General features: G+C 32.2%; 2 long non-coding RNA genes across 5 annotated transcripts in view; one reads left to right on the forward strand and one right to left on the reverse strand.

Moving 5' to 3' along the window:
* The window catches only part of LOC121127167 (uncharacterized), a 114,000-nt gene that overhangs the window by 48,500 nt on the left and 43,913 nt on the right, over positions 1-21,587 (reverse strand). The window lies entirely within an intron of this gene.
* LOC121127166 (uncharacterized) lies at positions 105-1,905 on the forward strand. The gene is made up of 2 exons (XR_005867595.2): positions 105-1,230; positions 1,286-1,905. It is a non-coding gene; the product is annotated as an uncharacterized lncRNA (long non-coding RNA).

A 21,587-nucleotide genomic window follows, 5' to 3' on the forward strand; every position in this document is an offset into this window, starting at 1 on the left:
GTTTTCATAATGTGACCTTGCAATCATGTTGTGCAATTTCGCATTGGATTTGGATCCAATTCTGAACGGAAGAGCCATGTTGTTGAAGCCATAAATTTTCTCCCTAGGTAGTGAGTCAGTCGTTTAGCCATTACAAACCATATTCCTTCTAAATATTTACAGTCACAAAATGCATGGGCGAGCGTTTTATTTTTGTTGCAGTCTTTGGAAGGTGTGTCTCCCTATATAATACACTCCAAAGGCGACCCGGTATCTCAGGTAGGACGGTTTAAGAGTGAGTTATGGATCAAATAATGACCTCACATATTGTTTCTGGATCATTCTATCCTTTATTATATCTATATTAAATTTTTTTGCTAATAAATACATTCGTTTTACCCTCAAAAATCATAATAAAGCAGGCAAATGATAATCACATCAGTATTTTTAACAATTATACCATAAGTCTTTCTCCCCCTCCCCACCCCTTCTCCTTGCACGCTTACCTATTAAGAATCATTGACCTAGTGTAAAGGACTCTATGTAAAAAGTGGACGCTCAAGGTAAGGAAGGTAGGATTTAGTAGTTTTCAATTCTGATTGGCTTAAAATTAGAAGCTGCTACATGTTCCTTCATCTAGGTACGCAGCCAGTGGGGAGGGTGTGTGTGTGTGTGTGAAGGAGTGAGTCTCCCCCCTAGTGAATAGAGAAGAATAAGGGCGACTAAGCTAGGAACATATTCTTCCTTGTGTTTTAGATTGAATTGTTTAATCTTTCCTTGACTGCTCTTTCTCTAGAGTCTTTTAGCCTAGCTAAGGACTCTTGTAAGCAGGACCGGGCACGCGCAAACATGAATTCAAATACGCGTGCAACATGGGTCCACTGAAAAAAAAAACAATGCAACGTGTTTGGTAAGATAATAAGTAATAACTATTATTTACTTTGTGGACTCCATCTTTATTGTGTTTTGTAATTCCAATCATGGCCACTAAGTGTTGTGCTCCAGGGTGTAGAACGGGCTATGTCAACGAACCACAACAGTCTGGTGTTATGATCCATCTGTGGACAAACTAAGAGAGAACCCCGGACTTGATACTGTTTGGCTGAGAGCCATTCCAAGAGAAATAGATCTGAAGAAGACAAATAAGGGACCATCCAAAAGTACATAGCTGTGTTCCCTACATTTCAACGACTCTGATTTCATCTGTGAGTCTAAAAGAAGTCAGACCCTTTACAAGGCTCTAAAGAAGAGGTAAGACAGCTGCTCACTTTTGATGTCTATGCTAATAACTGTCCTTCTTTTACAGGTACCTCAAACCAGATGTAGTACCATCCCTATGGCCAAACTGTCCCAACTACCTCTCAACTCCTACAGCGTCATCAAGGCTAACTCAAGCTGCTACCACGTCACGTAGGGCTCAACAGTTCAATGAACTACAACAGCATGCTGTGTTTCACGAATCATCAATTGGAGCACTTAAGTACTACTCTAAAGAAGACAACAGACCGGAGTTTAAAGACACAGCCGAATTTTCAGAGTTAGTCAGAACTATGTAGAATATCCTAAACGTCAAGACACCTGGAGTTGGCTACGAAAAGAGTGATGAGATTCGGGAACCAATCTCTGAGAAGAACAAACTTAGCCTCTCTTTCTTAGGAGGTTTTAGTCGACTTTCTCATCGAGTGGTAAAACAGTAAATCACTTGGCCTCAGAAACGTTCCTAGTAACAAAGCAGACGTGTCTTGCTGCAGCAGATCTGGCAGAGTATCTTTTCCTAGATGAAGACTTATGTTTCAAACAAAATCTTCTGACTTTTAGACTTGGACCAACTTTGTACTTTTTGATACTGCCTTTTCTTTTTATATGTTTTAAATGTTTATTTTGATTAAAGTACTAATAAAATACCACTTCTATAGAAATATATAACCTCATTTTTATTATTTTGATGATTTTCCCTAGTAAAATACTTTTAAAAACTCTTTATTTTGTAGCAAAACAGGGAGACATTCCATATATGATATAGTTATAGAATGAGCAAAGACCCGTATTGGAAACGCGTGATCGCAGTGTCCTGTCCTTCTTACAGGAGTCCTTGGCCTAGCGTATCATATGATACTTTGTATTTTCAATCTTTGTACATAACACGCCCGATTTATTCAATACTTAAATATTGTTTTATTATACATTGCAGGTATTATTACAGCCCCATGATACACAAGATATACATGGGTCGTCATAATATCTGATAAAGTTAATTATCATGTACAATTTAAAAAAAAATTGTAATCCTCTAAAATGCCTGCTTAATATATATACTTTATCACTTGAATATACTATGAATGGATAAATTAATATATTATTAAGAGCTTTTCACATAAAAAAATTATTAAATTTTGTACTTTAATTTTTATGTAGATGCCAGACTGTTTTATTGTCCGGATGTAAAACAGATAATCTTTGTAATGAAAAAACGAATAATATATTAAGTTAAACAATAATAAAATAAAAAATGAATATCGTTAGTATTCGTTGTACAATCATAAGTTCCCATCAACTCTTAAGGAGAAATAAATAGATTAAGGCCATCAATAAAAGTTTGAGACAATTAGACTTATCCTTCAAAAACTCCTCTAATGCTGAATTCCTTAAAATATGTAATAGACGTAGGTCTCCTCTCATAGGTACCAGGAATGTCATATATAGTAGTTTTATTTCTAATCAACTTATATGAAGAAGTTTGGAAAAATGATATCCACATTATTAAATGGAAGCCTGTAAAGGTATCAATATTTATTAAGTGCTTCCATTACTTAATAATGCCTTTAAAAGACTAAATAAATGTAATTGTCAAAGAAAAATACAAATTTGGTAATATTTTCCGTAACGCCTCTAGCGAATAAATAATTAAAGTAAGCTTTGTTTATTTTGGTAAATAATTTAGTAAACAGTGATTATGTTTGGTATTGAAATACGTTTTAAAATCACGGGAAGTGAGGAACGTCACTTTATTCATAATCTATGACTGCTCTTAGATATTGGAACACATTTCGATTATTATTCATCCAAGCATGGTTCAATTTTTTAAAGAAACAAAAATGTAATGTATTTTCCATTCAGGCGTTTTCATTAATTTTCTTTAGTTGAGTCCCGTACAATTTAAAGCAGTTGAGTCTCCGTATTATGAACTAAAAAAGGATATTGTATAAGATTTGCATTTTGATATTGATATAAATCAATCAAGGCCCTTCATTTAGAATTCATGTCATTTGATACTCAGTCAATGAATATAATAATTAATAACTATTATCTAAATAATAATTTACAGTTGGCAACTAATATATCTTAATTTATGGTTTCTTCAAATTTTTCCCTTCCCTCTTGACATTCGAGTTTGTGAGTGGATAGAATAACTAGTCGTGAAGTTACACATCTTTCTTTAAAATAAATGTAGAATTTAAGGCTAAATTTATGAAGGATATTCTGATCGTGTGATTGATCGCTATAATTATCCATAAGATTCATTCTTCTGCCTCTTCAACACTCAACAAAATTATTCGTATCATTATGTATTCCTACAAGAGAAATTATTGAATTACTGGTGAATGAAAAATGTTTATTAAAATTATCAATGAATCTAGAATCCCTTAATACGTCCAATTACCGATCCCATAACGTCATAGTTAACTTTGTCTTTAAGAATAGGAATAAAGATGTTAAATATAAGGAAAAAAGTGTACATTAACTATGTTTCTTGTATTAATGTCGTATTTTATTAAGAATGTAGATGCTAGATATAAATTTATTGAAATACAGAAATGCAGAAAAAGTTTTAAATTAAAAATGAATAATTTAGAAAATGGATGAAAATCATTATTTATTTTTAATGTAAATTATGTTCATAACTACTAATCAATAAAGTAAGAAGAAATATAATATTTAAAAACAATGTATCTTAGCATAATTAAATAACAACCGGATGTATTTAATATTATATTTTTAGCATTAACTATAAAGAGTTTACTTACGAAAAATATATATCTTATTTTAAATTTTTAGATGTTCTATTTTGTAAAATAAATTATTATAGAATGAGTTGAAATTGTTGATAATTATAGTGTTTTATTAAGTTGACTTTTTGTCGGTCTCCTCATTAACAGATTCTTTTAACTAAAGTAGCGAGTTCTTGCTCATAGATCTTTTTTAACAAAAGTTTTATAGCACAAATCGTCATTACAATTATAAGGAACATTTATATAATATAATTTATGAATTGTTACAATTGCTCTTGTATCTGTTTATAATTATATTATAAGAACAATACAAGGAAGAAATGTTTAAAAGAAGGAGGTTTAATGGAATATTACGCTAATGTTAATATTGAAATAAATGGAAACATGAAAAAAATCTAAAAATTGTATTACTTCATCAAAATATTCAAAATGAAATCATTAAAGAATATACAATATTAACATTAATTTGAACGATAAAATTCCTTTCTTCAAGTCTTAGATCATTCGAACGTTGTATTAAGAATCTTTGCATTTCTCAAAAATTATGAAAAATGGCAATTACATCAATTAAAATCAGAGTATTAGCAATATTTAATGTTATACACTATTCGATGCACTGAAACTTACTTTTTGAGTATCAAAATAGTCTATCAATTCCCCTTGCAGTTCTGTGACTAGGATTATATATTTTTCTGATTTTTTTCTTTTGGATATTTAATATAGCAAATTGAGATAGAGTCGACATTGATAGCCACTGTCTCCAAGAAGATGACCTTCGTACCTGTGATCCTCAAAGAGAGTAAAAAGTCTATAATTATCCAAAATTATGTTGTCACGCGTAGATTCAGGCTAACGTGCTAGGATATGAGTTTTCAAATTTCATAATAGCATGCCACTTGTAAATTGATAAAGAAATATCCCATGCAATTACGAAATAATTCTATTGCATACAATACACCTGGAAATCATGTGCATTCAAGAAATTGATATAAAGTGAGTGATGTAAATTGTATGTATTTTTTAGCTGGTCTGTGCATTTGGAATTGGTAATTGACAGAATGAATTTTCTTATCCTTATCTGATGTCATTATCATTTTACTCATGATTAATGAAATTCCTTGCCTACAACATTAAATTATATACAATATTGAATTTACATTCTTGTATGATCATAAAAGACGGAGAGTAACCTTGAGGGTTGGTTGCTTAGTTAGAATTTTAAGTCCTTAATGGACTCAGAGTAGAATCAAGGATTGACGTCGGAGTAATTCTTCTCAATGTCCTTATTTATTTTTCTTCTCCCTTGCCACAATTAGTTGTAGCAAATCTAATGAAACGCAATGGCAGCCAAGCTGCTCCCATCCAAAACATTCTTCAAATTGTCAGGGTTACCAAGTCGATTTTCAGCTTCTTTTTTCATACACACAATTTTCATCGTTATGCCTAGTTATTAGTTTTCAATGTGGGATTAAACTCAATTAATTGTTTATTAATTGGCGCAAGGGTAAACAGCCCTCTTTTGACTATCCGACAAACAGTAGATTTATGACTTCCAAATAACTCTCTATCCCTCTCTGATAGATGCCAGTTGCATAGAAACGTAGATTAATCAAAATTTATATTATATGTGAAACAGTTCCATTCGTATCACTTCTATATTCTACAATATTTTCTATTATATAAAATCTCAACAATTTCTTTTGAAAATCCATATCAAATAGTAAATTTATTATTGTCATAAAGTTTAAAAGGATTTACCCTATCTCGAATTCTACGACGATGAAAAATTACATTTTCACTTCAAACTTCCACCATTATAATTAAATCTGATATACTAGCTAGGTATATTTGAAATATGTTCTTATTGAGCTAAGAGAAAGAAGTAGACTTGCTTACTTCTGTCTGAAAAATAACATTTCCCTTTCTGAGTGGAAAGACACTTAGAAGATTTAGAAAAAGTGAATGGTAACATATTTTAAATTTTGTTCTCCTAAAAGCTGTATGTATCAAGTATTTTCGAAATTACCTTTGTTTCTCAATAATGTCACAAACAAAGTCACCATACTGAAATAGGAGTGAACAAACACTTAAATACTGAAATGGCGCTTTAACTAAGAATAACTCATAGCCAGAACTTCGAGTATTCATCCTGAGAGAAAGAATGAAGTGATGTAGAGGTATTCTTTGATTCAGTTAAATAACCAGAATATAAATTAGAAAGCGTAGGGAAATATAGGGAATTTTAGTGGGAGGCCTGTACTTTTATTTCGAGAGATAAGGACGATTCGTGATGCTTTTTCCACAACGGAAAGTTTGTTATTTAAACGTTTCCGGCTGTCTGAGATGAAACAGGGAGCGGGGAAGCCTATAGAAGACTATGTAACTCTGTTACGTGGCCAGCTAACATTTGCCCGATTTTCGTGAAGAAGTTGTAAAGTCTCGTTCGATGACGAAATTATTAACGACGTGTTGGTCAAAAACGCTTCCTCCCCACGTCACCACGAAACTATCTTTGAGAGGGGCAGCATAAAGTTGACATACGTGCTGCAAATAGAAAAGTAGTTGGAAAGTTTCATCAATTATGTCAAAGAAATGGGATCGATTGAATCTGTCATGGCATCCGAATATAAGTGCCAAAAGGTATCTGTCGCTCCAAAAGGATGTGGTATACTTCCAAGGCTAATCCAATAATAGATGGAAGAAATTGCAAGCTTTATGGAAGAAACCATGTCTTCCAGAAGTCACAATGTCTTGCATTTGGTAAGGAGTGTACCAAGTGTGGCAAACTGGGTCCTTTTATGGTATGCTGTCCGTCATCTGTGCCTTCCAGTTAAATGGAGTAGGGGATAGAGCCTATTCTTTCTTTATGGGAGAAGAATGTAATTTTTACTGGACGTTGGATCGAAGGTTAATATTTTACCTAAATATCTTGTGGAAATGTCAAAGGTGGTTAAGAATACTGGTCCAATATAGGTCTTTGGTTGTGGAAAAGTCAAGAGTCTTGGCTCTGTGAGATTACTTGTTTCCTTAAATGGTTGTAATTTTGTTCGTCGTAATTTTATTGCATCTCCTAATGGGCAGATAATACTAGGTTTTTGAGATTGCTAGGATTTAGGTTCGGTTAAGCTACTCAATTCTCCTAACGCATACAATGAGGTTGATTCTATGGAATCCATACAAATGAAAAAAATATATAGGGTTATATTCGATTATTCGAAGGGAGGTAAATTGAGGCATACTCAAGCGGTGGTTCACCTTCAAGAAAAAATGCTCGTTCACGGTATATTAGAGCCCGTTAAGTACCGCTGGATATTCGAGAGATAAAGAAGTGTTGTTCTATTTCCAAGATTAATCATTCAGAATGGCCCTCCCCAATTTTTCTGTCCTCAAACCGGATTGAAGAGTTCGAGTTTGTGCCAACTTTACCCAAGCTATATATCCAGTAGTGAACAAGATGTTGCAACTACTCCCTTATCCAGAAGAATTGTTAGCAGACATTGCTCAGGCCCGATTCTTCATGAAATTTGATTTTGGAAGATGTTATCAGTATTTTGAGTCGGAAGAAAAATCAAAGAAGTTTTTGTTATTAATACTAAATTAGGACTTTATAAAAAAATGTCTTACTATATGGTCTTGCCTCGCCTCATGCTAATGTACAGGTAGCTCAAGAGAGCCTATTGAGGGGTATTCGAGGTCTGAAGATTTAAATAGATAATGTCCTCATATTCTTCAAAAGTAAGGAGGAACACTTTCAAATTTTAAATGAAGTGTTCTGTCGAATCTCTAATGTTGGAGGTCGTCTGAAGCCTAGCAAGTATATTTTGATGGGTGAGGAATTAACTCATTTAGGGTTTCACATATTGAAAGTGACCAATCCCTGGATCCAGAATATTTGACCGGTTCTGGACTTCCCTTTTTCTGTGCTGAGGTTTCATTCTTGGGCCTCGTATAATAATATCGTCATTTTTTGCCAGATCTATCAGTGAAAGCTTCACCGATTTACTAGCTGACGATAAAGGACGTGGTCTTCTCTTGGTCTGAAAAAAGACAGGTGAGTTTCCAAAATATAAAGTCTGTTATCACTCACCTGTTCCCACTCATTATCACCCGCCTCTTCCGTTGGTATTGTCAACCAATGTCTCACTTGTTGGTCATGGGGCCATTTTAGTACAGTTGGAAAATGGTAAACGCCTTGTATCGTTTGATTCCAGAAAACTTTTAAAATGTAAAGCCAATTACTCGCAGAATTGACAAAAAAACAAGTGCAATTATTTATGGGGCAAAGAAGTTTGAACAGTATTTGGTATAGACAATTCAAAATAAGACGGCCCACAAACCATTACAATGCATCATCAACCCATGTAAAGACTTGCCAAGTATTGTCTCTACCCCTTTGGCTAGGTGGCTAGGTTTTTGATCTCGTTGTTGGCGTTTAATTATACAATCGAGCATGTGAAAGGCATTATTCATTTCCTCACTGATGCTTTTTTTAAATTTATTGGGTTCTTTCATATTAATTTATATTTAAACAAAAAGATAATATAAATATAATAATATGAATTCCAGGACAATTACGTACAGATACATAAAAAACATTGCTGTTTTAATGTAGTACCCTGGAGTTGACCCATATCTTCTATAAATATACATGCGGAACAGATTGACTAAAACGAACTAAAATATCCCAATTATGCGCAATACATAAAATTAAATCAGTAAAATATAATACTATGACAAGATTTTCCTAAAATTCTAGATTATTCTGTTAAAAACTATTCCTTTATTGGATCCCATAGATGGAATAAACTTGATCATTTATGATGCTGTCGACCATGTATCTGTTCCTATGTTTGGAATTTTCAGCGATAAGGCCACATATGTATCTCGCAGATGCGTCCAAAATTATGGCCCTCATTTCTTCCACAACAATCGGTTCAGATGACGTCCCCCTGCATACTATAAGAGTTATTGAGTTTAGCAGAGTAAAGTCAATTGCATTGGTCTCTGTAAAGTTCCTTTCTTCCTAAGTGATAGTCGAAACAGCAAAATCGCTTTCTGAAACTTTTCATCTCCACCCATCAAATCTTTTACATTTAATTTTACAAATTGCTTAGAATGCTTAAAGACCATCTACAAAAGGATAGATTGTGTCATTGAATATCTTACCACAGTCCTTACAGTGGCTGGAGAAAAAAGTACAATTAGTGGAAATCTGTAATTGGACTGTGATTTTTTTCTGTCATTTATTGCACTCCCCGATGACTTGATTCTACTCTTCCAGTTTTCAGGGAGCCTCAATTGTCTTCTATGTAGATCTCATAGTATATCCGTCTCACCTTCGAATTAGGCATTGCCATTTTGAAATTCCAAGGGCATGCTTATATATAAAACCTGAAGTCCTCTCAAGAGGAAACTTGAACCTCCCGTCATTGAATAGATCTGGGGAGTGAATATCGTGTCTAGGTAAAATTTCGTTGCCAATAGCATATTTTTCCAAAATAGATGGATCCTTTAACTTTCTAAAAAAAACTTCTTACTCAGATTTTTCCGAACAATATCTACTGTTGAGTCGTCATTAAAAATATGAGCATTGGTACAAATAACTCGTTGAGACCCACCCAATACTTCAGGTAGTGCCGTCGTTCATCTTTGGGAAGATAGGTTCACATCATCAGCCTTTCATATATTCTGTTTTCAGTAATTGTCCTTCTCCATTCCAGCGAGGGATTCCCCGACATGTCTACAAAAGTTTTACTGCATATTCGCGGAAGGATAATTGATAAATAGCATGTGCCTCCTTGCAGATGAGAATTTGGTTTTTTTATTACCTTGATTTAGTTTTAAAGAAAATTCTACCAAGCCTATCTCCATAATCGCCTTTTCTGCAACTAAAGGATTTGTTGTAGCTTTATAAATTGCTGTAGGAATAACACGAGTATTGTATAGGTCTATTCTTTTTTTGTATATTTAGTTTCCTCCAGAAGTTTATTTATTGATTTACTGTTGACTTAATTTGGTTCCAGTTATCTTCATAGATACCATTACTCTCCCATGTGATGCCTAATATATCAATCTTCTTTTTTATATTGCAGGTCCCAACTTTGAGCTCTGAAGCAGGATTCCATGAACCGATAGGCATAATATCAGTTTTAATCCAATTGAACTCCTGACCAAACCTCTTCCTAACTTTTCTAAAGAAATTTAATAGTACTTCCAGCTTCTTTATTAATTGAGCCTCCAAGCTGCCCCAATATGAAAGTAATATCATTCCCATGTAAATCGATGAGATGCTTACCTCCCTCAAAACATATTATAAACCCACCATACTTTTTTGATATCTCTACTACAAGCTCCTCAATCTTAGCAATAAATAGAAATGGAGCAGATGGACATCCCTGCCTTCAGCTTTTATTCAATTTAACTGGTTTACTCTCCACTCCATCTATTGAAATTGATGACATGCTATTAAATAGTAGTGCCCAAACTGGATTAAAAAACCGCTTTGAAACCAAAACCCTGACCACTCTAAGAATTTGCTGATGAGAAATCGAATCAAAAGCTTTATAAAAATCAACAGCTAAGCCCGTGCTTTTTCCATTGCACCAGTCGACTGTTGTCCGTGTCTGGATGATTCCACAGAGTTACTAAAGTATAGATCTATATTCATCTCAAGCTCCTCTGAATCGTCCGTCCTATCCGCTTTCCATGGGGCCAAGAGCTTTGCAGTGCTATCTTGGCTACCTAATGATGTATGGACAGAGCAATCTTCAAGGCCTACTCCCAAATAAATTACCATTGGTCTCTCAGAAATGCCTTGTTATTTTGGGATCTCCACCTTATCGCCCCTCTTCCCTTGAGAAGAAAATTTGTCGAAGAGTTGCATTTGACATATCGAGGCGTCTTAAAAGTGAAGCTGGTTCGAAGTGTGATTTGGTTGCCCAATTTGGATGATAATATTCCAGATTTTGTATCAGTATGTCACACATGTCAGGAGAAGGGGTGTGCCCAAGCATCCCAGTTCACTCCCTTTTTGCTTGTGAATGAATGGGAGATAATTCACGTTGGTTATGTGAAAATAAAATAGTAAATGTGTTGTGGAAGATTGAAACCCCGAAAGACATATTTAAAAGGAACGTGACTCAACTCGTGTGAGAAGTTGAATGAGAGGCCGTGTTGTTTATCATCATTGTTTAATTTACTTTTATTAATATCACGTAAATATTAGTTTTAGCTATAGTAAATCAATGTACCTTTATAGAAGAAATGTCTACTTGTACCTACATTTTATTATCGTATTTTTTTGTATATCCTTTTAACTTCTAGTCCTCGACAAATATAGGTTAGTATATGATTGTATTTCCAATCGAATCGTCTATTTTATTAGTTCTTCCTCCTGTCTATTACTGACATACATACCTAGCGTTATTGGAACACTACAGGTAGTTGCTTGGAGATTCTCCTTTTAATAATTTATTTTTTTGATTTTCACATTAATTAACGGCTAATTAGTAGTACAAAAAAATGTATATTATGCAATCGACGTTCTGAAAACAAAAACACTAGCAAATAAATACTAAAATACTGTTTTATTTTTTACTTCAGACTTCAATCTTTATACATCTAACTTGTTGTTTTGCAATTTTTCCCTGAATTCATAGTCTGTCCATAGAACCTCTTTTTTCCCAGAAACAACTAAAATAGTATTTAGTAAATATATTTTTACTTCATAGTAAGTTCAATATCATAATGTTCGTTAGATTTGTATGTCTTTTTAAGCAATTGTATTTATCTTGTTATTATTATTTATAGTCACTTATAATTTTTCCAATGCTAAATTAAACATATTTTCCCTCAACATAGATTATATTATTAACGTAATATAATTACTTTTATCTCTCAAATTCAATAAATGAACTAATTTCAAATCAGTTTTCGGATTTTCAACAGTTTTCTGTGATATGGCTGGCAAAGTGAAATCCAAAGTTTATAAGCATTTCCTTGAATCCAGAAGAAAATTTATTTGCCATATTGCAGCTGATGAAAAGATCTGTTTTGCAGAAATTGCTGGTGACTTGGGTAACACTGCATCCAATTTAAAGAGGCACTTGAAATCAAAACATCCTCAGAATTTTCTAATTTAGAAGTTTTGTATGAAAAAAGAGATCATCTAGATATATAAGGGCATCACATTCTCAAACAAAATCAATTAAAATTATTTTGACTTAAGAATCCTTCAATTACCATGTTGTTGATCTAGTAAGTAATGAAGGAGTCTCTCGTCTCATTTTTTATTAGTTTAGAATGCGAGGACTCTTAAAACCGATTGTTGATCAGGTTGGAGTTGAACTATCAGGAGAAACAGAAAGGACTTATGGAAAGGTATATAAAAAAAACTAAGCTAATTGACAATATAAAAGATAAATTAATTTTTGGAATGGTGGATGGCGCCACACGCCACCTAAAGAATATCCTGGGTATAAATATCCACTGCCCAAGGAAAATGGGTTGAAGGGTGAGGGAATAAAAGTGTATACACTTGGAATTGTTGACATGAAAGGGAACCATACAAGCCACCACACACAAATTATAGTGGAAAATATGATGAAATAATTTTTCATATACTCAAACAAAAGTTGTTGGTTATCGTTACCGATAATGCCTCAGCTATGATAAATACAGTTCGTTTCCTAAAGGAAGACATCGGAAGTATGGTTGAAGACGACAAAGAACAACAAGATTGTGATGACGAAGAATTTACTATGAGTATAGTCCCCACAGTCCCCCACATGCGATGTAGCGTTCATATAATCCAGTTTGCAGTGAAAGATGGAGTGAAGCGGGAAGGAAATTCTGTCATTCTTAATCTTATTCGGTATCTTGTCAAAAATATGAAGAGCTCCAACGTTCTGGCTTTCATTCGCAAAAAGACAAATAAATTACCAATATTAGATTATGTGACGAGAGGGGGAGCACAAAGTTCATGCTGGATAGGCTCATTGAGCTCTGAAGAATTATGGATGATTTAGCAGCGGCGTCTAAGGATTTCTACATGCCAGAATCTATTTGGACTTGAATTACAAAATCGAATCGCATACGTGAACTTCCATATTTAGCTAGAGTAAAAATCCGAGCAGAAAATTTGAAACCTGCTTTATATTCTATAACTTCAAGTAGGAAAAAAACACTTGAAGAGAAAATAAAAAAGAAAAGTTTCTAATTAAGGTCCTTCATTTTTCTCGATTTTTTAAAATTGTTATATACATTTTTATTAATTGTAATCCAGATAAAGTAATAAATAATTCATTTTTTAAATCCTAAAATGTTTGTATAAATTTATATGTACTTTTATTTTCATCTAAATAGTTCTTTCATGTAGAAATATGTCACTGAATCTTAGTTATACACTAAAATTTTTTAGAGCCTTTAAAATATAAACTGGTATACTTTGCAAGTTTTTAGGGTCATATTCGTTTTCTACAGCTTAAATAATAATAATTAATGTGGGTTTCAGCCTGCAGGTGCTCCAAGACATTCATTCTTTTGCATAGTGTAATAATATAAAAAAGAGTATACTTTTTGAAATAATCACAACGATGTAAGTTGAACACAATGTAGATATTTAGTGAAACACTCTCAAAAATAGGTTCTCACTTAAGCAAAGATAAATTACAATTGAAATACCGGCACAGAGCAAATGCTTACTATGCGCTGAGTGAGAAAAAAAGAACGCATGTGTATTTCCCCTGCTTAGAGGCTTCTCAGCCACATTGTAAGTGTACACCGACTAAGTAGATATGCGAAGAAAAACATACAAGATTATACTTGTAATAATGCTAACTTGGGTTGTATCAAGGTATATTATGCTAAATTGATAGATTTTGGATAACCATTTTAATATTTTTCATCGAATACTAACAAATTCTGTTATCACTAGAAAAGTTGTACTAAAATTGATTTTGCTCATTTTCATTAATTAACACCCATCCATCCATTCCCACTAGTCAAAAGGTTTAGAACATGAATATAATTTAATCTTGAGAAGTTTTAGTAAACTTCATGCAAAAGTTACGTTAATAAAAAAGAACATCTGATTGTTTACCTTTTGAATGCTTTATTAGCCAAGTATCTTGGATGAATATTAACGAAAAGGGAGCAGAAATGGCAAAAAGTAACTCGTTTAGTATTTGCCGGATTTACCATTCATATTGTAACGACCCTTAATGTCTGCAGAACTACCATCTGGAGGGCCAAAGTTAAGCTAAACAATGGCGAAAACTCCAGTGATTGTCATAGAAGCGGAAAAACTAATCAAATTTAAGCTTGAAATTAAAAAAAAGAAGCTTTTTTGGAAAAATTGGAAGATGACAACGACGGTGAGCCGTTCCATGGAGTCCAATGGCGTAAAAAAAGACTGGTGGCAAGCCTCTCCGACATATTGAACCATCCTTGTTCACTTAAAAAGAATTGTGATTTGAAGCTTTACAATGCCTGAGATATTACTGAAACCAAATTTTGTTAATCTTTGACGAGAATACATTATAATTTGATCATGTATACAATAGGCAAAATGCTCGGCCTTATGTTTTGGTTAAGTCAACTGTAACGACATTGTTTAATCTGAAGGTAACAAAATGATGTCAATTTGGCTCCCCGTTTGCTAAATATTGACTAATAAGGATTACTGGATGATTTTGCAAGCAAAAGTACTTCCCTACCTTTGCAAGTTTACAAAGTAATGAACGAAAGCCGATTATTGCTTTCAACAGGAAGGGGCTCCTGCAAATACGACAAAATCGTGCAGGATTGGACATTAAAAAAAATGAAGTTCTGCCCGAAGGACTTATGGCTACCGTAGTGCCCCGAACTGAATCTCTTTGATTACAGCATCTGGTGACAAATTTAAAGCAAGGCCTGTCAACAACGTCACAGCAGTATTATGTCCCTAACACAATCAGTTGAGAAAGAATAGCGATCAATGTCTAAGTACTACGTTGTCAACGTGTCCAAAGCGTTCTGTGGTCGCGTAGAGCGTGTGATTGAGGATGAAGGTGCCCAAACTCATAAATAATGTTGTCTAATCAGTAATATACACGTTACAATTTAAAAAAATAAATATAGAATTTCATTTAAAGTTGCTAGGTGTATTTAATTGTTCTACGTTCATTATGTTCCAAGACTTTTTGACGTCCCGGTACTTCAAATATTTTTTTAGAAAGTAATTGGACCATTTTTAAATATATGCTTGAGTCTGACAATATGGATATAAATGATAATAATCTTTAGATATTGAACAATATCATTTTCCAATATCGAAAGTAAAACTTATTGTCAGTTCTATTTGCATGTTCAACAGTTTCAATTTCCTAAACAATCAAAGAGAAACTCTATAAAAATAATTTTAAATACATGTGTAACTAAAGAGCTTAATATGAGGAATCAAACTGCAAAGTAGTGAATATTTATTCAGCTCCTTATACAGTGTAGATGGTGGCAGGAAAAAATGGCAACGGGAAAAATGGCAAGATAAAAAAAAGGAAAAGTGAAAAATGGCAAGATTATTTTAAACTGATTTAATATCTCTTACTAATGTAATAGATAATACAAGAAAAGAAAAATAAACAAACAAGACATTAGTTCCAATAAAAGGAGTGCTAATCACTTAATTCTCCGTTATTAATTACAACATCATTAGATATGACGGACTATTCATATGGACAAGATTTTCCACCCAAGCAAGGAGACGACTCTTCTCTTTGGAGACTTAGCTTGGTTTGGTTTTCTTCTTCTTATAAAGTTTCAATCTGCCATCATTTCCGTAAAAATTGAAATTCAATCATCTCCCGTTGAGGATAAAGTATCTCGAATCCCTTCTTTGTACTAACTCTTAGAGAACATCGAAGTATTTCTGTCTTTAATTAATGAAGATCGATCTAAGCATATGAAAAACACTTCTAAATTAAAAATGTGTCGCTTCATTTATCGAATCGTTTGTTTGTATTATGTTGGATATGTTTCAACATTAAAATAATAACTAATGTATCATATTCATGCTGTGATAATCCTAATTAAATATATTTATTTTTTCTCAAATTGATAGATTGTAAAACAAATATTAATGTAAACTACTTTGTTAATGTTTAAATCCATCAATTAATTTATTTATTGAATACATGTAAATACATATTTTATGACGGCAGAAACGGCTCTAAAAAATTTTATTCGACGCTCATGTAATTATCTAATTTGTTTAATTTAGGTACGGATAATTAGAGCCACGTCAATGGGAAGGTTTTAGGGCCTCAAAGATTTCATGTGCCGTATATTTCTTTTAACTATATTTTATTTTAAAAGTTTGGCATTTTTGAAACTGTTGTGTCTATTTAACTCAGGTTTACCTTTCAATTACAGAAAAGTACAATTTTTTCTTATTTCTTTTGATCATGATGGGTATTAATCTACTTCTGTTGATCATAATTACATTAATATTTTTTCAAAGGCCCTTAAAAAGTTCGTTTTATGAATTAAATATATATCAGCAAATTAGTAATTTCAATCGTTATTTTCGGCTTATGGATGTTTAAAAAATGCCTAACTTTCAAGTAATTTAGATCTTATTGTGTGGGAAAAAATCAATAAATAATCATGAAAGTTACATCTATCAATTTGTGATAAAATCAATCTCATATATTTTGAGATACATTTTTTTCTAGGTCAACTGTCATTCACTTTTTCCAAAAAATCACATAGGTTCTAGAACAAATACTGCATACCTATAAGAGACGGTGGGATCAAAATTAATCCTATCTATCTCTGTTTTAACTTCGTATAAAGTCATTGTACTTGAAAAAACATATTTTATATTGTAAAAAAATTATCTGTAAAATTGGTCTATACCATTTTTTTTTTGGGACTGAACAAGACTGAATTATTATATGAAACCTGCCCTGACCGAGCTTTTTTGTTAACTGAATTAGTTCAGTTCAACAAAAAATATAATAGTCTCAGACCGATCTTGGATTTCCAGACCGAAACCTAATACTAATATACACATCATAATTCAATCTTTCTTAAGTAATATTGTAACTGTTCATTGAATAATAATAAACAAAAAATCTTCAAAAGTATAAAATGAATAATAGACAGTTAATAATCTTTCAAACTCTTCTTGTGTTTATCATCCGTCACTACGTGTCAAGGAATAATTCATTCATTCTAAGTCTGTTGAAAAATTATCATCCGAAATGGTAAGACCTATTCACTTTCTTCATAAGTCATTCCTTGGTCACTAAAGAAACCTATTCTGAGGTATTTTCTTCTTTTATATTCACATCTAAGGTAAGATGAGGAGAGCCAGTCCAAACTTAACTTAGAATCCTTTCATTAGGAGACGAATAGAGGGATTACTTTTTGGCAAACGAACTTTTATCATGAATACATCAGATAGATTCCCAAATATAAAGTCGTTTTTGAAATAAGTAATTAAAAAACTACCCATGGCCATAATCTGATAAAATCAAAGAGTTTTAAACCACGTAGAAATACTAAAGAGGATTGTTAATGCTATCTATTTGTTTCCAGCGTGAACTCTCTAAGTATATAGTGCTCCCTGGATGAATGTAACGATGAGCTACGAAAAGATTCATTTAATTCCGGCAGAGGATCATAATTAAATTTCAATCGATTTGAGTAATCAGTAATGTATTTGTTTTTCTTCTACGTTTTTCATATAACGTAACTGTGGTGATTGTATTTAATTGCCTTATAATGACATGGTTCGAACTTGTGACTAAATCACACTTATTCGAATGAGTCTATGAGACCGTTTCAATTTAATCTGCGCGTTATCTTTAAGACTAATTTCGTTTAATTTTTCTTTTCTGGAAAGAGAAGAAATCATAAAAAAATTATTGAAAAAGGAGAAGTTTGGCAAAAAGTTCTGAAAAATGGAACGAGCTATTGTTGTAAAGATGGACTGAAATATAATAAAAATAAGAAGGAAGAATAAATGCCTGCTAAACTGTGCGTAAGTACTTCAGTGAGCCCAACTTTACAGTCAAGACAATTCGTTTTTTATTTTTCATCATGATCTTTCTGTCGAAGATATTAAGTCCCATCCCTCAAAAGTCAATTTAATAACAGATTTCCCTTTACCTGCTACTCATCTTGAGCCTCAACGTTTTTAAGGAAAGATATACTATTGTCACTGCTTCGTTCCACTTGTACAGTGTACATGGATAATTTATGTATTTCTTCACGTGAGAGAACGCCTTGTTTTTCATAGTTAAGTTAAAATGGTTTTATTTGCGAAAAAGTTGTACTTTTTATGTTCATTAATATCTGAAAATACATTTAAGGTCAGGGGATCGTGTAAAGGTCTACAACTTTTAATAACAAGGAGTTGACCACAACTCAATTCACTCATATTATTACTCCATTAGTAATAAAAAAATGGAAAAACTACAAAGATCAAGATATTTTCTATTTTACAACTAAAATTAAAAATGATAAAAGAATCACCAGCTGACCCTCACCTTCCTGATACAGCTAGACCCCTTTTGGGGAATAGATGATATTATTTCAAGATATTTCCCAGCTTATTGTGCCTATATATTTATTTCTCTGTGGTCTATACTTATAGGATTTTTGAAATTGATGAAGAAGAAATTGACAAATTGATATTGAATCAAACTCCTGTCTGAGATTGAATCAAACTCCTGTCTGAGATTGAAAAAACTTATAAGATCACTAAAATTATTGATAATGTGAAAATATATTTAGGGACTCAGGATATGTCACAATGTTTCCAAATAGATTTTCTATTGTCGAGCTCTTGTATACTCGCAATTTTATGTCCTATAAACAACAAAGTTATCATTATTGGAGTGAAATATGGAGCAAACGTCAAAACTGAGGCTAATTTGAGCTCTCTAAACGTTAAGAATATCAATAAAGTCAATAAGCGGAGAAATTTCAGCTTTCTGAGTCTTAAATAACTCTATAATGTGTAGATTGCTTTGTATATAACAACAGTCTTTACTAAAATAGATGATACAGATTTTCAAAAAGAAAGAAATTGGTGGTTCGATCTCTACCATAATTCTTATATTTATGTCCTAAGTAGACATAGCAATAATTTAGGGCGTGGTGTCGCACTTATTATAACGATTCATTAAAAAATTAAAAAAAAAAGTTTTAATTGGTCTTTCACAAAATCAGATATGGAGTGGAGATCAGTTTCTTCAAGCTCATAAGTTTATAAATGAATAATGTTGAGTTGGATATTTTTAATAGTTTCTGATAACCGTGGACTTAAAAATGGAACATCCAGCGACTGAATTAGGTGAAAAGATTATATAACATATATTTAAATTTCTAAGCTTTCTTACTCTTGGCAAAGTCGAATTCTAAAAGCTCTAACTGATATATCTGATAGTAGGAAGTTCGCGAATCACATTTTCAATGACTGCGGCAAATTATTTACCACAGAATTTATACGGGTAAACTTAAAGGAAATATCTGAAAAGAAAGTCTTTCCAATTCCATTGTTTGTATTTCCTTCAAGATTTTAAAATACTCTTATCACGTAAAAAATAATGAAATAAAAAGTTTTAAAAGTGGGTCATTTTAAAAATAAAATCTACTTTTTTTTTTTGGCTTTTACAAATGTTAAACAACATTTAATAAACAAACTACAAAAAAACATAAGAACTTTCCATCTTCGTCTGTCTCCTTTCTACCAATTTCAATCTCTCTAATAAAACATTTTTTTGACTCTCCAAATATTTTTCAATCTGTTCAACTTTTTACTCAATAAATAGGATTTTCATTTAAGAAATCAATTTTGATAGCATGTTCTTCCACTACCAGTCAATACTGCTCCTCATCCCTTAAATGCTGTCTTTCCAAGACAATTTTCAGCTGCATCAACCTAGAGACATCTTTCCGAATTTGCTTTTTTTTTATCGTGTTTTCGTTGAGCATTTTAACCATTTATACTTGGTTCATCTTCTCCAGCTTGCCCTTGGCAAGTATCCTTCCTTGAAACATATTTTCTCACATATCATAAGTAGATTGCTTACTGATTTTACTATTATTACTAGCGAGAGTACCTGGCATTGGCTGAAGTTCTTAGGGGTCAAAGAATAGATTTTCTTTAATGATATAAATAATAACTCCCAAACCAATACTCAGTGTCACTCTACGTAATTACTTAATTCTTAAATATTTTCTCCTCAAGAATAAAAAAATAATAATAAGAGCTTGAGATATTCTTAAATATGATTTGATGGGAGTACTTTAGTTCGCTGGTAAATCCAATCCAAAGTCAAATTTATATTTTATTTACATAAAGTACTTCCCATTTTTTTTTTTTTTTTTTAATTATCAATTGACCTAAGCGCCTGCAAGATTTCATTCATTTTAACACACCGTTATTATATAACTCTAACAATTACTTTTTTTCTCTCATTAAAAGTGCACGGTCGATAGTATAGATACTTCTTAAATCAAATATCTACACAGAAAAATGATTTTTTTCTACATATAGACAAACTTTACGTTATTAATATAGATTTTACAAGTACTGGCATGAAGTTTTTATTTACATTTCTATCTCTGACGTTCCAGAAATTGCTATTTATAAGTTAGAGATTCTATCCTACAGTATATTATTTTGGAACTAGGTAAGTGATGGGAGAGAAAAAAATAAATTTGATTTTCACTGTTAATATTCATTTTTTTGTATCTATTAATGAAATTAATAAGCTTTTTTTGAATATTGAAGAAAGGATTTCTTGGTTTATAGAACCTATCAGGTCTTGATGGACATTAAAAAATATTGGAGTATTTTTCAATTTCTCTAATATTCAATATCAACTTCTAAAATTTCTCAAGGAGTTATTACGTAGCATGGTAAAAGATAATACAATTAAACATTAGAATTAAAAAAAAAAATTAAAAATCCACTTGTTGAAAGGTAACATAAGGTGAGAAATATGCTTTAGAAAATAGATGATTTTGTGTGTAATAAATTTATCATTGTGAATTATAAATTTTAGAGAGGTTGACTTACGTCACAAAACCTTCATTAATTTGTTCTGTGTATTGTTATGGAAGGGAGGGGATTATTGTTGTAACAGAAAGTTTAGAGTAGTGTTAACAAAATATTATACTAGCCACGTGCTACTACTTGTTCGAGTATTGAATATTATGACGAGAAGTTGATGTGAATTATGATGTGAAGTTTCGAACTCCTAAATTTTTTTAAACCTATCTAAGGCAAATATGCCCAACTGAATGAAACATAAGAACTTGCCAAATCTCTACGAAACGTGTTTTATAACCCTTGGTAATCACTAAAAAAACCATATCAATCTTATAAGCTAACCTATGTTGCAGCCTAGGGATCCAGAATTGAATTAAAATAGATAACGTCGGAGACCTTAGAAATTTAGAGCTCAGTATCACTTAAAACTGTTCAGAATAAAAAACAAAGTCATTCACCCTCTGTTAGTGAACATCCTTTTTATAACGCGGTTTTTATAATGGATAAAAATTTACCCCAAAAATAAAACGTATTTAACTTCATAATAAACAGTT

The sequence above is a fragment of the Lepeophtheirus salmonis genome, chromosome 12 (genome assembly GCF_016086655.4).
Source record: "Lepeophtheirus salmonis chromosome 12, UVic_Lsal_1.4, whole genome shotgun sequence".
In the NCBI taxonomy this organism is placed as follows: domain Eukaryota; kingdom Metazoa; phylum Arthropoda; class Copepoda; order Siphonostomatoida; family Caligidae; genus Lepeophtheirus; species Lepeophtheirus salmonis.